The sequence below is a fragment of the Lontra canadensis genome, unplaced genomic scaffold (assembly GCF_010015895.1).
Source record: "Lontra canadensis isolate GAN:19392208 unplaced genomic scaffold, GSC_riverotter_1.0 scaffold18, whole genome shotgun sequence".
Lineage (NCBI taxonomy): Eukaryota > Metazoa > Chordata > Mammalia > Carnivora > Mustelidae > Lontra > Lontra canadensis.
In genome coordinates, this window is record NW_022631012.1 from 22,933,684 (window position 1) to 22,946,197 (window position 12,514).

Consider the following 12,514-nt stretch of genomic DNA (forward strand, 5'->3'; position numbering starts at 1 on the left):
TTAAATCTTGGCTATTTGTTAAATAGCCATGTGCTTCAAAGTGTATTAGATGTTGGGAATAAAACTGTGAACTGTAAGACTTCTATTTCTTTCAGGCACTTAAAAGCAAAGTTCACAAACTCATGGTAGTGTTGCGCTGATGTCTTACTTGGCCAGCACAGTGTTTAAACTGTTCTGAGAGTAGTTCTAAGCTGGCATTCGCCCCCCAGTTCACAAGGCTCTGCCACTCCCTTGTGTCTAGCACCTAGCCAGCTTCCCTAATGTATGTCACCTGATGTAAGCCCCTTGTGAAACATCAGAAGGGGAGAGAACCCATGACCCAAATTAGCCACTTTGCAGGTACATTATTTTGAGCTGAAGGCAATCAAGACCTAGCAGATTCAAGAAAAACTTTGAACTCTCCTTTAACTACTCAAAAGAATTGAGATAGGGAGGCTGGTTTAGAAAGAGAGCTGTTACCAGAAATAAATTCTATGTGAATGACCTATCTATATAGCAGATAAACATCTAATTGGCAAATATCTGCTCTTCTTATCATCCTGTCAGTTAACCTCCTCTCCTTTGACCTCAGGTCATTATCTCATTCCCTGGCTAGGGATGGCACAGAAGCCTCAACTGCCCAACTGATTACTGGGTCTCAAACTCTTATAGGGCTCCTGTACAGGTCAAATGAAGCTTGTTTTTTCCCTGTTAATCTGTTTTATATCAATTTATCAGCCAAAGAACCTATAAGGTCAGAGAAAAAAAATTTTTCCCGACACATCCTTAATTTCACAACTTTTCATTTATAAGCAATAAATTAAGTCTCAAAGAACAGGCTCCTCCTATCTCAGACACTCACTAGAGTAATTTATGACTCCCCAAACTTTCAACATCGTAATTTCAGAATGACTGGTTATGTCTCCCACCATGAACTGCTACCTGCTGTTCCTAAATACATGTACTATGCAAGACAGGATCCAGTTAAAAGAAAATTCCCGAATCCAAGGGCAGATGGTATATTAATTAGAAAACAACAACAACAGAACTTCTCAGCAACTGTTTTGCTTTCTTAAAAGCAAATGATTTTATGCAGCAAAGGACAGAGAAACCTCATTAAGAGAGAACCAAGGTACAAGCAGAAAAGGTCACTTTATAAGAATTTATGTCTTCAAATTCTAGTGACTTATATTCCACGGAGAGCCTGCAGATGTAAACACAGAAATATTTTGACAACCTTTGGAAAACATGAAGAAGGGACATCTCACGAAACTAGAGACTCAAACACTTTCTTTTTCCCCAGTTTTTTCCAAAATCTAAAACAGAAGGAAATTAGAATTCCTAGGTATTACAGACCAGTTAGTTTAATACTAATTTCTGGCAAAATTCAAGATTTAATCAGTAAACAGGGACTCTTTAGATGGAAAAGACCAGGGATTTCTAGAAACTAGAACTTCACTAAGAATTAGTCATTTTTAAACTAACACCATTTACTTCTGTGATAGATTCGGGATACTCAAGATGTTTATTTTTAGCAAAACATTTGATTAAAATTTTCCTCATGTCATCTTAAGAAGAAACTGACCTACAGGCTAGAAGAGTTTGATTACTAGGGAGGACGTGCTAATGGAGTTCAGCTGACCATTGACTGGTCTCAGCAATATCTCCCGAAGGCCAACTACGTTCCCAACCAGGACTGCACCTGGTACTTTCAGTACATTACTTTGAATTCTAACAAGCACTCTGAAAAGCAAACGTTACTAACCTGATTCCATTGATATGGAAAATAAGTTTCTCAAGGTCACAAAGCTAGTTAAGTGTCACAGGCCAAGCTGTAAAACCTGCCTCCAAAAGTTCAGGACCATTTTCCACTGTGCCACCCAGGCTTCTACTGGAGTCTCCGTGGCGAAAGGAACTGTTTCATGTGTTATTAATGACTTGAAGGTCTGGAGAACAAACCCACCAAATGTGCAGGTGACATACAACTGGAAGGGACAATTAACATGATGAATGCCACAGTCAGGACTGAAACATATCTAGCAAGCTGGAAATTGCAGAGAGGCTTAAAGTAACAGAAGAGAAAAAAATGTTCACGGAATTTTTAAGGATATAGTTAAAAAGTTAGTAAAGCCTACCTTGATAGCAATGTGTGTGGGGCGGGGGCGGGAGGGGGGAGAGGCTGGTGGTTGGTGAGAATTTTAGTCAACCACTGGGTATTTACTCCATAAGACAATTAAGCGTTAGTTTGAAGACAGAAAGTCATTGCTCTCTGCACTGTTCAGATTAGATTACGGAATTCAATTTGGGGCTAAGAATTTTCAGCACAGAGAAGGGTCTTAAGGAAGGAAGGAAATATAAAAGCAATGATTAGTGATAACTAATACTTATTGGCTTCTAGGTACTCTACTAAGTAGTTTGTGTATCTCTTTCAATTCTCACAATAATTCCACAGGTAGCTAGAGTCTCCGATCATTCCCATTTTACAGACAAGGAAGCTGAAGCGCAGGGCTCTGAAAGGCTATCAGGTAAGGGGGACAAAAGTCTTTACTCTGTACCGCTTTAGACTTTTCATTTCTTAGCTATTTCTTGGTCATAGACTCTTCAGATGGACGAAGTTTTAGAGATCCTTTCTGCTGAAAAATGTTCCATATAATTCCACAAGCTGGAGGGCTACTGGCTAATGAGAAACAGGGCCAAGGAAGCCGCTGTCGTTTCAACGTAAACAAAGTCTTCCTGAGGGTCACGAAAGAAGGGGTACCGCAGAGGTGGTGAGCTCCCCGTCACTGAGGGCTCGATGAAAACGCGGCCTGTCGGAAACGCCCGAGCGGGCATCACTGAAATGGGCTGGAGGCTGGTCTGGTTTTCATCCCCATCTTTCGCTACAAGACGGAGGGCCCGATAGGAAATTTCGGCGATTTCTGTTCGGTGGCAACACAAGAAGTTAAAACCTGCAGATACTGGTTTTCCAGCCCATTTTGCTGGCATGTAGACGGGACACTTGGTGTCGTTCTCCGTCTACGCCTGGCAGCCGGATCCGGAACGGGACAGCGACCTACCCCGGCGGAAAAGGGTCGTATTCAACCGTGGATCCGGGCGCGACTTACATTCGTTCTGGTAAAGTGTTTTCTTCGTCCCGGCGCGTCCTCGGTCACAGCAGCAGACGCCACGCGCCTGACCCCCGAGCTGGAGTCCGGGGCCGGCGCCCTCCCCGGCTCGTCCCCGTGTGCAATGTGGTCGCGCACGGGCCGGGGAGCGACAGGACCGGAGCACCAAGCCCCACCGCCCCGCTGCTCGGACCCTCAGCGGGCGGCCGGGGCGCCTCCAGGTCCGCTCGGGTCCCCACGTGTCCCGCGAGTCGCCGAAGGGCCCCCCGCACCCCCCCGGCCCCCCCGCTCCACAGGGCCCGGCGCGAGCCCGCGCTCACCGTGGTCGCCGGGCGAAGGGACAGCGGGCGCCCCCGGCCAGCGGCGGGTCCGGTACCGAAGCCTCCGTCCGGCCTCAGCGCGCGGCGAGGACGAACCCGCGGCCCCGGGGGCTGCCGTTCCCCGGGCTCGGGGCTGCCGGCCGGGGCTGCGCTCCTCCGGGAGGGCGGCGGGACGCTCTGTCCGCGGCGCCGGTCCCCGAGGCCGCCTGGGCCCCCGCTTTCGGCCCCGCAACGGAGAAGCGCACGGCCGCGCCCACACCGACGGCCCCGCGCCGGCCGCCCGCTCCCGTCATCCGCGCGGCTCACGGCCGGGGCAGCCACGGGCCCGGGGAGCCATCGGCGAGGGGCGGGCTACGGCCCGCGCGGTCCCCGAAGCTCCGGCGCCGCCTCCCCGCCCGCGCGCGGCTCCCTGGAGCGGCGGCACTCGGAGGACGGGGTGTCCTTCGGCCCAGCTCCGCGCCCCGGGCCCCTCCTCCCGCCGCCGCCGCCGCCGCGCCCGCCGCGCACTCCTCGCGGGTTCGCGCCCCGCACCAGCCTCTGGGTCCGCGGTGGCGCACAACCCGCGCTCGGCTCCCGGGCGCGTCCTCCACGGGCGGCGGTCAGGTGGGAGGGCTCCGGGCGGGGGCTCGGGGCGGGGGCTCGGGGCGGGGGCTCGGGGCGGGGGCTCGGGGCGGGGGCGGGGCCACCCGCGCCCGCGCTCCCACCCCCGCGTGCGGCTCCCTGCCCCGCGGGAAACCAGACCCCAAAGTTCCCGGAACGCGGGAGGGAGCAAACCCCACCCCGGCCCGCGTCTGAGCCCGCGGAGCTGCGGGCTGTGCGGGGCTCTGCCCGGGTGACCCGAAGGGCTGCCCTGAGGCCTCCGCGCGGGCCGGGCCGAGCTGGCTGCGGGGACCGTGCGGGCGCCCGGGGCTGTGCGCTCCCCGCGGCCTTCCTGGTGACCGCTCGGAGGGCGGTCGAGGCTTCGCCCAACCCGCGGGGCCCGAGCACTCACCGCTCGCAGGGGCGCAGGGGCGCCGGGGCTCGGCGCTGCCCCCCGCTCGCCCGGGACGGTGCGGAGCCTGGTTCAAGAGCCCGTGGCTGCTCGCGCTCCGCTCCGGAGACACTCAGAACCGGGTTCGGGTTCGCTTCTCAGAACACAGCACCTCGGCGCAAACACGTCTCCCGCGACGGGCCATGGGCCGGCGGTGTCCTCCCGCACTGGCCCGCAGGCCGGCCGGCTCCGAGAGGCGGTAGCAGGGACCGCGGTTCCGGTGCGTTGCAAGCGCGCTGCTCGGCGGGGTCCGCGCCCGGGGACACCCTGGGGGCCTCTCGGACCCCGCGGCTGCACGACGTCGAGGACGAGCCGAACCACCCCCACGATCCGGACACCAGCCGACCGCCAGCTCTCGGGACGCACACGAGCATCCCTGCGCCCCCAGACCGCGGAGCCCTTGACGGCAAAGATCGGACAAAGTCTACACAGCACTTGCCGGATTTCAGACGAGCCGCGCCTTCTTATTTATTGCTTAATGAACTACGGTGACTGAGCTGTACAATACGGGAGCCCCCAAATGTGACTTTCCGTCGTGAGAACGTGACTAGTGGAACTGGAGCGGGTGGGAATACACCTACACTGATTCGTCGGGCAAGCGTCCCATTTTAATATATGCAAACTGATGACACTAATACCAGCAAATACTTAGTTCTACATATTCCGGGCGTATCATGCTGACTAATTAGGGTCAAAAGCAAGGAGCCACCTTTAGGCCTTCTTCTCACGGACGGCATCTCGTCGCTTACTCTCCTGCTTTCTGGCACTAAGCCGTTACCAGCCTCGTGCTGGAATGATCCATGAGGCCTCTGGGTTCCCTGCCCAGAGAGCAGTGTCAGCTCTTGATGTGCTCCAGGCGAGAAAAGAGAAATTCAGAAATTTGTGTTTTCCTTCCCAGTTACAGAGAAGAGGTGGGCAAGGAAACGGCCCTGGACCCCACTAGAAGAGAATGACGCACACAGGCGTCCTTTCACTCGGTTCGGAGACTCACGGGATCATCCTTGCCAAGGGTCAGCTGTCCCCTGCCCCATTGGCCTCAAGAATGAATGAGCCCACACGGGAGCGGCTGTGCTGGGCCTCCCCGCCCTAGGCGGGTGGCAGCTGTCACGCTGGCTGTGGCTCCCCCAGAGCCAGGCAGGCTCCCCTTCCTCGTCGTGGGGCTAGCCCAGACGCAGAAAAACCCCGAAGCAGGGCTCTGCTGCTTCTCCGCGTGGCCTCCCCAGACGCCCCCCCACCCCAGAACCCCAAGTCTGAGGCAGCTGGCAGGCGGGGCCGCGGGCAAGTGGGGCTTCCCTGGAGCCCCTGGGCAGCTGCCCCGCTCTGCCAGCAGGACCGGGCCTACTCCCGGCCAAGATGTCTGAGGCTGCAGGAGAAACTGCTTCTCCAAATGCTTTTGAGAAAGAACCTGCCTCCAGCCTTAGGATGTCAAAAGATCAGTGAGGCCTTGCCTCTCCTCAGGACCACAGGCCATGCTTTGGTCAAGACCCTGCCATTGTAAGAGCCAGAGGCAAGATGGCTGGGGGGACCCTGTCGGCCTCCCACCCCCACCCCAGCGTTTCTGCTCTCCTGTCATCATCTCCTGGCTCCAACAAGATGGTCGGGCGGGAGCCCAGGCTCTTCAGGCTGCTGACAGACGCCTACTGTAGGATTTTGAAAGTGTCGGAGAACAAAGTGAGAGAGAAGAGGAGGGACCCAAACAGCCTGACTTGAATGTGGTAGGGTGAGGTCGGGGTAGGCGGAGGGTGCTGGTGTGCAAGTGTTTAGTGAGTTTTCTTTTTGCCAGAAGGGCGTGGAAAGTAAGATAAAAACAGTAATGATAGAATACTAGAATCTGAGCACACGCAGTCTGAGCCCAGAACCCACGCGGTTGACAGCAAAGAGCTATTGAGCTGGACTGAGGCCAGAGAGTGAACTTGCAATTAACAGAATTGAATCAAGGCACCTGCCCCCTCCTTTTACCCTGGTAAAGAAATCCCATTTCCAACCCCAGTCCCTGTAAAACTTCCACTTCCACTCCGAACAGACAGGCTGGAGAGAGGTAGGCAGCTGACTCCCTCCACTGGTTTCTCCACTTACACTCTTTGAATGCCTCTGACTTCCATTTCTGCTTCAGGTGGACAGTCACAGCGTACGTCTCTGGGAGAAGCAAGAGAGGGCGAGCTACTGAGGCAGAAGTGACCTTCTAAAAGAGCTCTGACTGGTGAGATGGCCCCTGTCAGGAGGGATCTGGTCTCCAGGATTCACCTGCCACTGGGGCTCTTACTGGCCTACCAGAGACTCAAATGTCTTCACTTGTTTTCTGACAATGAAGTGATGAGGACAGGATACAAAAATGGAACAGTATGTGAATGTTTATATAGAGGCTAGAGTGTGCTTGTCCGTTAAAGAGTTATGAAAGTCACAGAAACCATATAGAAAGGGTAAAAAATGACTAAGGAGACAGAAAAAAATTACCTTATGATATAGCATTATGGGATATATACTGAGAGAATAGCACCCAGATAAGACCTATGAGAAAACTCATTTTGATGTTTTGATTTTCATAATAATAATGCTATGTTAAGATAAAAATAATGCTCTTTAAAGTGTTTATAAAAATAATAATTCTACCTCCTCATTTCTCATTAATAGTCCACTAGTCTAGGGGGGAAAAAAAACCTTCTCAGTGGTTGCTGGCAATGTGGCTATTTCCCACATTTTTTTTTTTTTCAGTGATTCAGGTTTTGTGAACTCTTTTTTATGTTTAGGGTAAAATGGTGTCTCTAAAACTTATCTTGTACATGCTAAGATATTTTAGATTTGGCTGAGAGACCAGATAGCTACTCTAAGTAGGCGACAGACACATATTCATGTCAGACCCTAGACTAGGGTTTTAGGATGCAGATCTACAAAAAAAAAAGAAAAAAAATCAGCAGCAGAAATGACATACTGATTCTTTAACTTTTTGTAGCCCAAGACACATCAATACATTTCTTGATGAAGCACTAGCTAGCTGTAGATATGAAAGTGGTGTTATCCTGTGCTCCTAAAACTTTTTCTGCACCCCTGTAATCCTCCTGGTGGTTCCTGTGCCATAGCAGGCTTTGGAATCTCGTTACAAACCTTAATCACACAGTTATGAATGACCTATGCTTGTTTAGGATTTTCTCAGAACCAAAGAGCAAATTATAAGAGTACCTGAGCAGCCAAATAGGTGAAAATGTAAATTAAATCTCCTAAGAGAATTTCTTTTTTTGACATTTTAATATATATCAGAATATGTTAAAAAGTCTTAAAACCAAAATAAATTTTCAAAGCTGCATTTTAGGCTATTCAAGTCTTATTCATTATGTCATGGGAATGAGAAATGATTTATATTATCTTCCTCATATGAAAGACAAGAATCCAATCTCAGACCTCCTCTTTTCCTGAAGAAAAATGTTTCACTTTTTCTCACAGGATTTCTTTTACTCACGTTTCTCAGGCTTCTCTAGACCCACCCTTGTTCTCCAGTTGTAATTAAATGTCTGTCAATGCAAACAAGGGAAAGTTCCAAATAAGAGTTTAACTAGTGCAGAGCATTAGATAGAGTATTATGGAACAGTATTTCCCAACCATGTATTCTATAGTCCAGTCCTGTTCATTAACAGCTTGATAGATGTCACCTGCACCATCGACCTATTCTCAATTGTCTCATTTTTCCTTGAAGTTCTACATTCTGAGTTTTGGTACTGTGAAAATTAAAAAAAAAAAAAAAAAGAAAAGAAAAGAAAAGAAACTTCCTTTACAGTGGAGTTGGAGGCCAGCAGGGGGAGCTCTCGGACCCCACCGCCGTCGTCCGTTGCTGAGCCAGTAGGAAGAGAGGGGCCTCGCTTGGGAACGCTGCCTACCCCAGCAGGAAGAAGAAAGGCTTTTCTTCTACCCTGGCAACGGCCCAGCCAGTGAGACACTTTGCTACTCAGCCAATGAACAGCCACTGTACTTGGGACTCGCAGTTTACTCTAATGGACTTTTTTTTTTTTTTTTTTTTCTATACCAGCCTTCCCAACTAGCCTCTTTCTTCTGTAAGGTTCTCCTTTGTTCTCTGGGCTTGTCTGTGGCTTTGCTGTAGTGGGCTTGTGCCAGGTTGTAACTGTCTGCTCTTTCTGAATGAACACATTTTTGCTGGTTAACTACCGGCAGTTTTATTTTTAAGGTTAACAGTCTTTAAATTTGCTAATGTAAAATAAATAAATAAGTAAATAAATTTGCTAATGTATATTTGTCAGTAAATGAGGCTTCTTGTACCTGTAGAGGATCGGCCTGAAGCTCTTCATACTAAATAAAATATATTTTGGAGTCTCTAAATCCCTATCAGCACTCTGTTTCTCTTGTATAAGTAGATTTAGCACTCCCCCCACCCCCAAACGGTAGAAATGTTTGGAAATAAATTAGCATCTTATTTTTTTTAAAATTACTGTTGCCGTCTTCAATGGTTACGTATATTTCTTCTCTCCCCTATATTCTCCGCATCGTGAGGACAGGAATCACGTTCTTTATGTATTCTATGTGCTTATTTCTAGTGCCTGGTATATGGAAAGCATTCAGTGTTTGCCGAATTGAACATTCTCACTCTGCTGTGGTGCTTACTATGATTTTGTCCCATTTTAAACAAAGAAAAACTATATTAACTTAGATCCATGAGACTGAGCTTCTTTAAGTCGTCAACCTATGTTTATTTGGACAATCATTTCTGGCATTGAGATGGAGCCAACTTCTTTTGCATACAATGTGGGTATTAAAACCAGATAAATACTTAAATCATTGATCAAAAATTTACTATTTCAAACATCATATTGTATTTTATGTTTTTTGCTTAGGGCATATGTGCCTTCCAACATGATTGATCCATTTTCTGAATAGCCTGATTGTTAAAAATAATCTGTCCCAGTTTCATCAAAATAGCTCAGCTTCCATCTTGGAATTCTGTATTTTCACATATCGATTAGTTCCTAATTTTTATTATTCCCATTTTAAGGTATATTTAGCAAATTCTTAGCTTTAATATAAAATCTATTAAACCTTAAAATGTTTATTTAAGAAGTTAAGGGTATTAGAATAGATACTTGAGGGGTATTCGCATGGACAAGGGACTTAATTTAGATTGTTCTGGTGGGAAGTGCTGGAACCACCAAGAAGAAATCATGGGAGGCAGATCTGGTTTTAATTTAAAAAGGATTTCTATTGGTTAGAGTTTACAACAGGATGGAATGATTTGTGGGCTTCCTCTTAAACCAGAAGTTAGATAATCTATCTGGGATGCTGTAATGAAGATTTTTTAAAAGAATAGCAAAATTCCATATCCTGTAAGATGAGTCCTCCAAAGCCAGGATTCTATAATTTAGAAGTTGTTTTGCAATATGAAGACATGTGAGCTGGCCTTTGGAATGCACCCAGCACTAAGGCATTATCTTGATATCCTACTGTGTGTGCCCTCTACAAGGACAGAGACAGCTCTGGTATGGTTGTTGCCTAAGGAAGCAGTTTATCATTTTGTAAAGATTTTCCCTAAAGAGCAAATGTACTACCAAATGGTGTATAAATTGGTACTCATGGAAGAATTCTAGCTAATTGGACGTAAGCAACAGTCTATCCACATGGGGATATTTTATGGCTTGTGAAGTTTCACTTAACGGATAACCTTGTCTGATGGAGTGGGGAGCTACTAAAACTTAGAGCTAATAATGGTAATTACTATTTACTGAGCACCTACTATGTGCTGGAAACCATAGTAGCCTTCTCCATGCTATCTCATTTAATCCTTACACTAGCACCTTGAAGTATGTGTAATTTGTTTGAAATATGAGGAAATGGAAAAAATAAGGCAACATCTAATATGTGGTGGAACTTGAATTTGAACCCAGGCCTGAGTCCAAAGTCTCGATTGTCTACACCCACAATAGCCTATTAAGTCTGGCTGCATTCCAGGCAGCATTCCTTATCCAACTCCTAATCCATCAACTTTGATGGGCAGTATCCATTGCCAGAAACATCTTCATTAAAATGTCTCCTAAAAATGCTCCCACATGCACAACATCTTAAAACTCCAAAGGGATCCTCTGATACGTCTATCAGAAATTAAGTTTATTTATTATTGATAAATCTTAATCAACGTTCTTAAATAGTCAGCTTGGTTATTTTCCTGACATTTTGTTAAGTGAACATGGGGATATTAGCCTTCTAGTTTTAGTGATGGAGAGAACAAAAGGTATGAAGCCTTGCTGCCTTACCTCAGTAGTCATAAATGTAGTAGTAGAGATTGTAGTAGAATTTCTTTCTCTCTGATGTTGCCTTTCTGGCTCTATTAGCAATTCTACTGTTTTTCTCCAAAGCTTCTTTTCATAGAGTTTTAATAACAAGTTTCTCTTTCATGTATGTTCCACATTTAGGGCTTATATCCTTCCAAAGATTTTTCACTCCATTTTTTCCCAACTACTTCATTGCCTAGAGTGGTTGAAGAGAATAATTTTCTGCTTAAACAAAGTTATCATAAAACCAACACATGTATAAACCAATTTTTAAAAAGTTATTATCTTAGAATAAACACTTTAGTCATATTACTACTCAGATCCTCAAGGAAAATAACATCTTTATTTCCTATGACCTATCCTTGTTCATCTCTACCCCACTAGGTGACAAGTGGGCGGGAGGTGAGGGTGGGGTTTGGGGGAACTAAACATGTGCGCTCAGTTAGGCATCTTGATCCAGGGATATTCTCTGGATTTAAATCTTGTGTCTTCCACACCGGAAGGGAGCATCCTAGGCAGCAGTGAGTCTGCAGAAACTTGACTAATAGGGCTACCAATTATGAACCAGGTAAAACGTCTACCAAAAATAAAGCCCTTGGTTTTGGAATAATTGAACTGAAACCATTTTTTTTTTTCTGGCTGTGATTAGAGTAGAACTAATACTCCTTTTTTTTTTTAAATATTTATTTGAGAAAGAGAGTGAAAGTAGTGGGAGGGGTAGAGAAGGAAGGGCAGAGGGGAAGGGAGAGAGACAAGCAGACACCATGTTGAGCCCCATTTGGGGCTTGATCTCGAGAACCTTGAGATCATGACCTGAGATGAAATCAAGAGTTGGATGCTTAACTTACTGAGCTATTCAGGTGCCCCTAGAATTAATAGTTTTCTAAAGTCACTCCTGGTTCTGAATAATAAATTCAGATCATCTGATTTTAGATCTTTTCTTCTTGGTGGCTGAGTACAAAAACAACAACAGCAAAAACAACAACACAACCTATTTATCCAAAAGTAAATCCAGAACCCATCCCTATTTCAGTGCATTGGCGAATATCTCCTTATGCAACAAGAGAAGAGAAGAGAAGACGTCCCCTCTCAGTCCTGCTTCTCTGCCAGCATCTGTGAAGGGGCGCACAGATTCTCACTGCTGAACTGTCACATTTTGTCTCATAACTGATTCCTGCTCCAGGAGTCAAAGGCTGATGAAAGGTCAAAAAAATAGAAACTAACATTCTATTTTATAGTGAGTCTAACAGATCTCTCTATGAAAAGGACAGGACAAGAGTAAAAACCATGGACTGACTATGGCTGCTCTTATCCACTTGCTATTTGTTTAGATTAAATTGTTTAGATCAGATCAGATTAACCTCGAGGCCCACGAAGCCCAGATGCACTGTCTCTGAAAAGTAAACCGAGCATAATGTTAGAGGGAATGTCCGTTACGTTACTAGGTGTGCCTGTTGGCGATCATCAAGAAATGCCCTCTAGAGCCTGGCACAAGCTGCATTCTGGGTTCACCTGTACTGGGCCATCCCTGCCGGGCTGCTAAAGGCAAGCGCCCGGACAGGGCAGTGGGAGGCGTTCCTGGTCCTGTCTGGAGGCTAGGGCTTCTCCCTGCGAGTCTTCCTTCACGCCCAAGCAGCGGAGCTGAAATTAGTGGGAGCTCCTTCTCAACAGCTAAAATTCAGTTTCTTCTCTAGGGCTGGCTTGCTCCGGCACAGCTGACCATATTGACCGAGAACTCTGGCTGCGGAGTTGTTCCCTCCACGACTTAAGCAAGAACGCGGAAAGCAGGCTGTGCAGGCTATCTTGGAATTCTGC

General features: G+C 47.3%; 1 protein-coding gene across 5 annotated transcripts in view; it reads right to left on the minus strand.

Annotated features, from left to right (window-relative positions):
- CUNH2orf88 (chromosome unknown C2orf88 homolog) overlaps positions 1 to 12,514 on the minus strand; it is a 60,774-nt gene that overhangs the window by 33,855 nt on the left and 14,405 nt on the right. For 3 of the 5 annotated variants that reach the window (XR_004382977.1, XM_032860233.1, XM_032860235.1), the window contains exons 2-3: positions 10,682 to 10,895; positions 7,888 to 7,939 (exon numbers count right to left, since the gene is read on the minus strand). The gene's annotated coding sequence lies outside the window, so the exon portion shown is untranslated. Of the gene's footprint in view, positions 1 to 3,403; positions 3,690 to 7,887; positions 7,940 to 10,681; positions 10,896 to 12,514 lie in introns of those variants that run through there. The other 2 variants (XM_032860234.1, XM_032860236.1) reach the window with 2 other exon arrangements.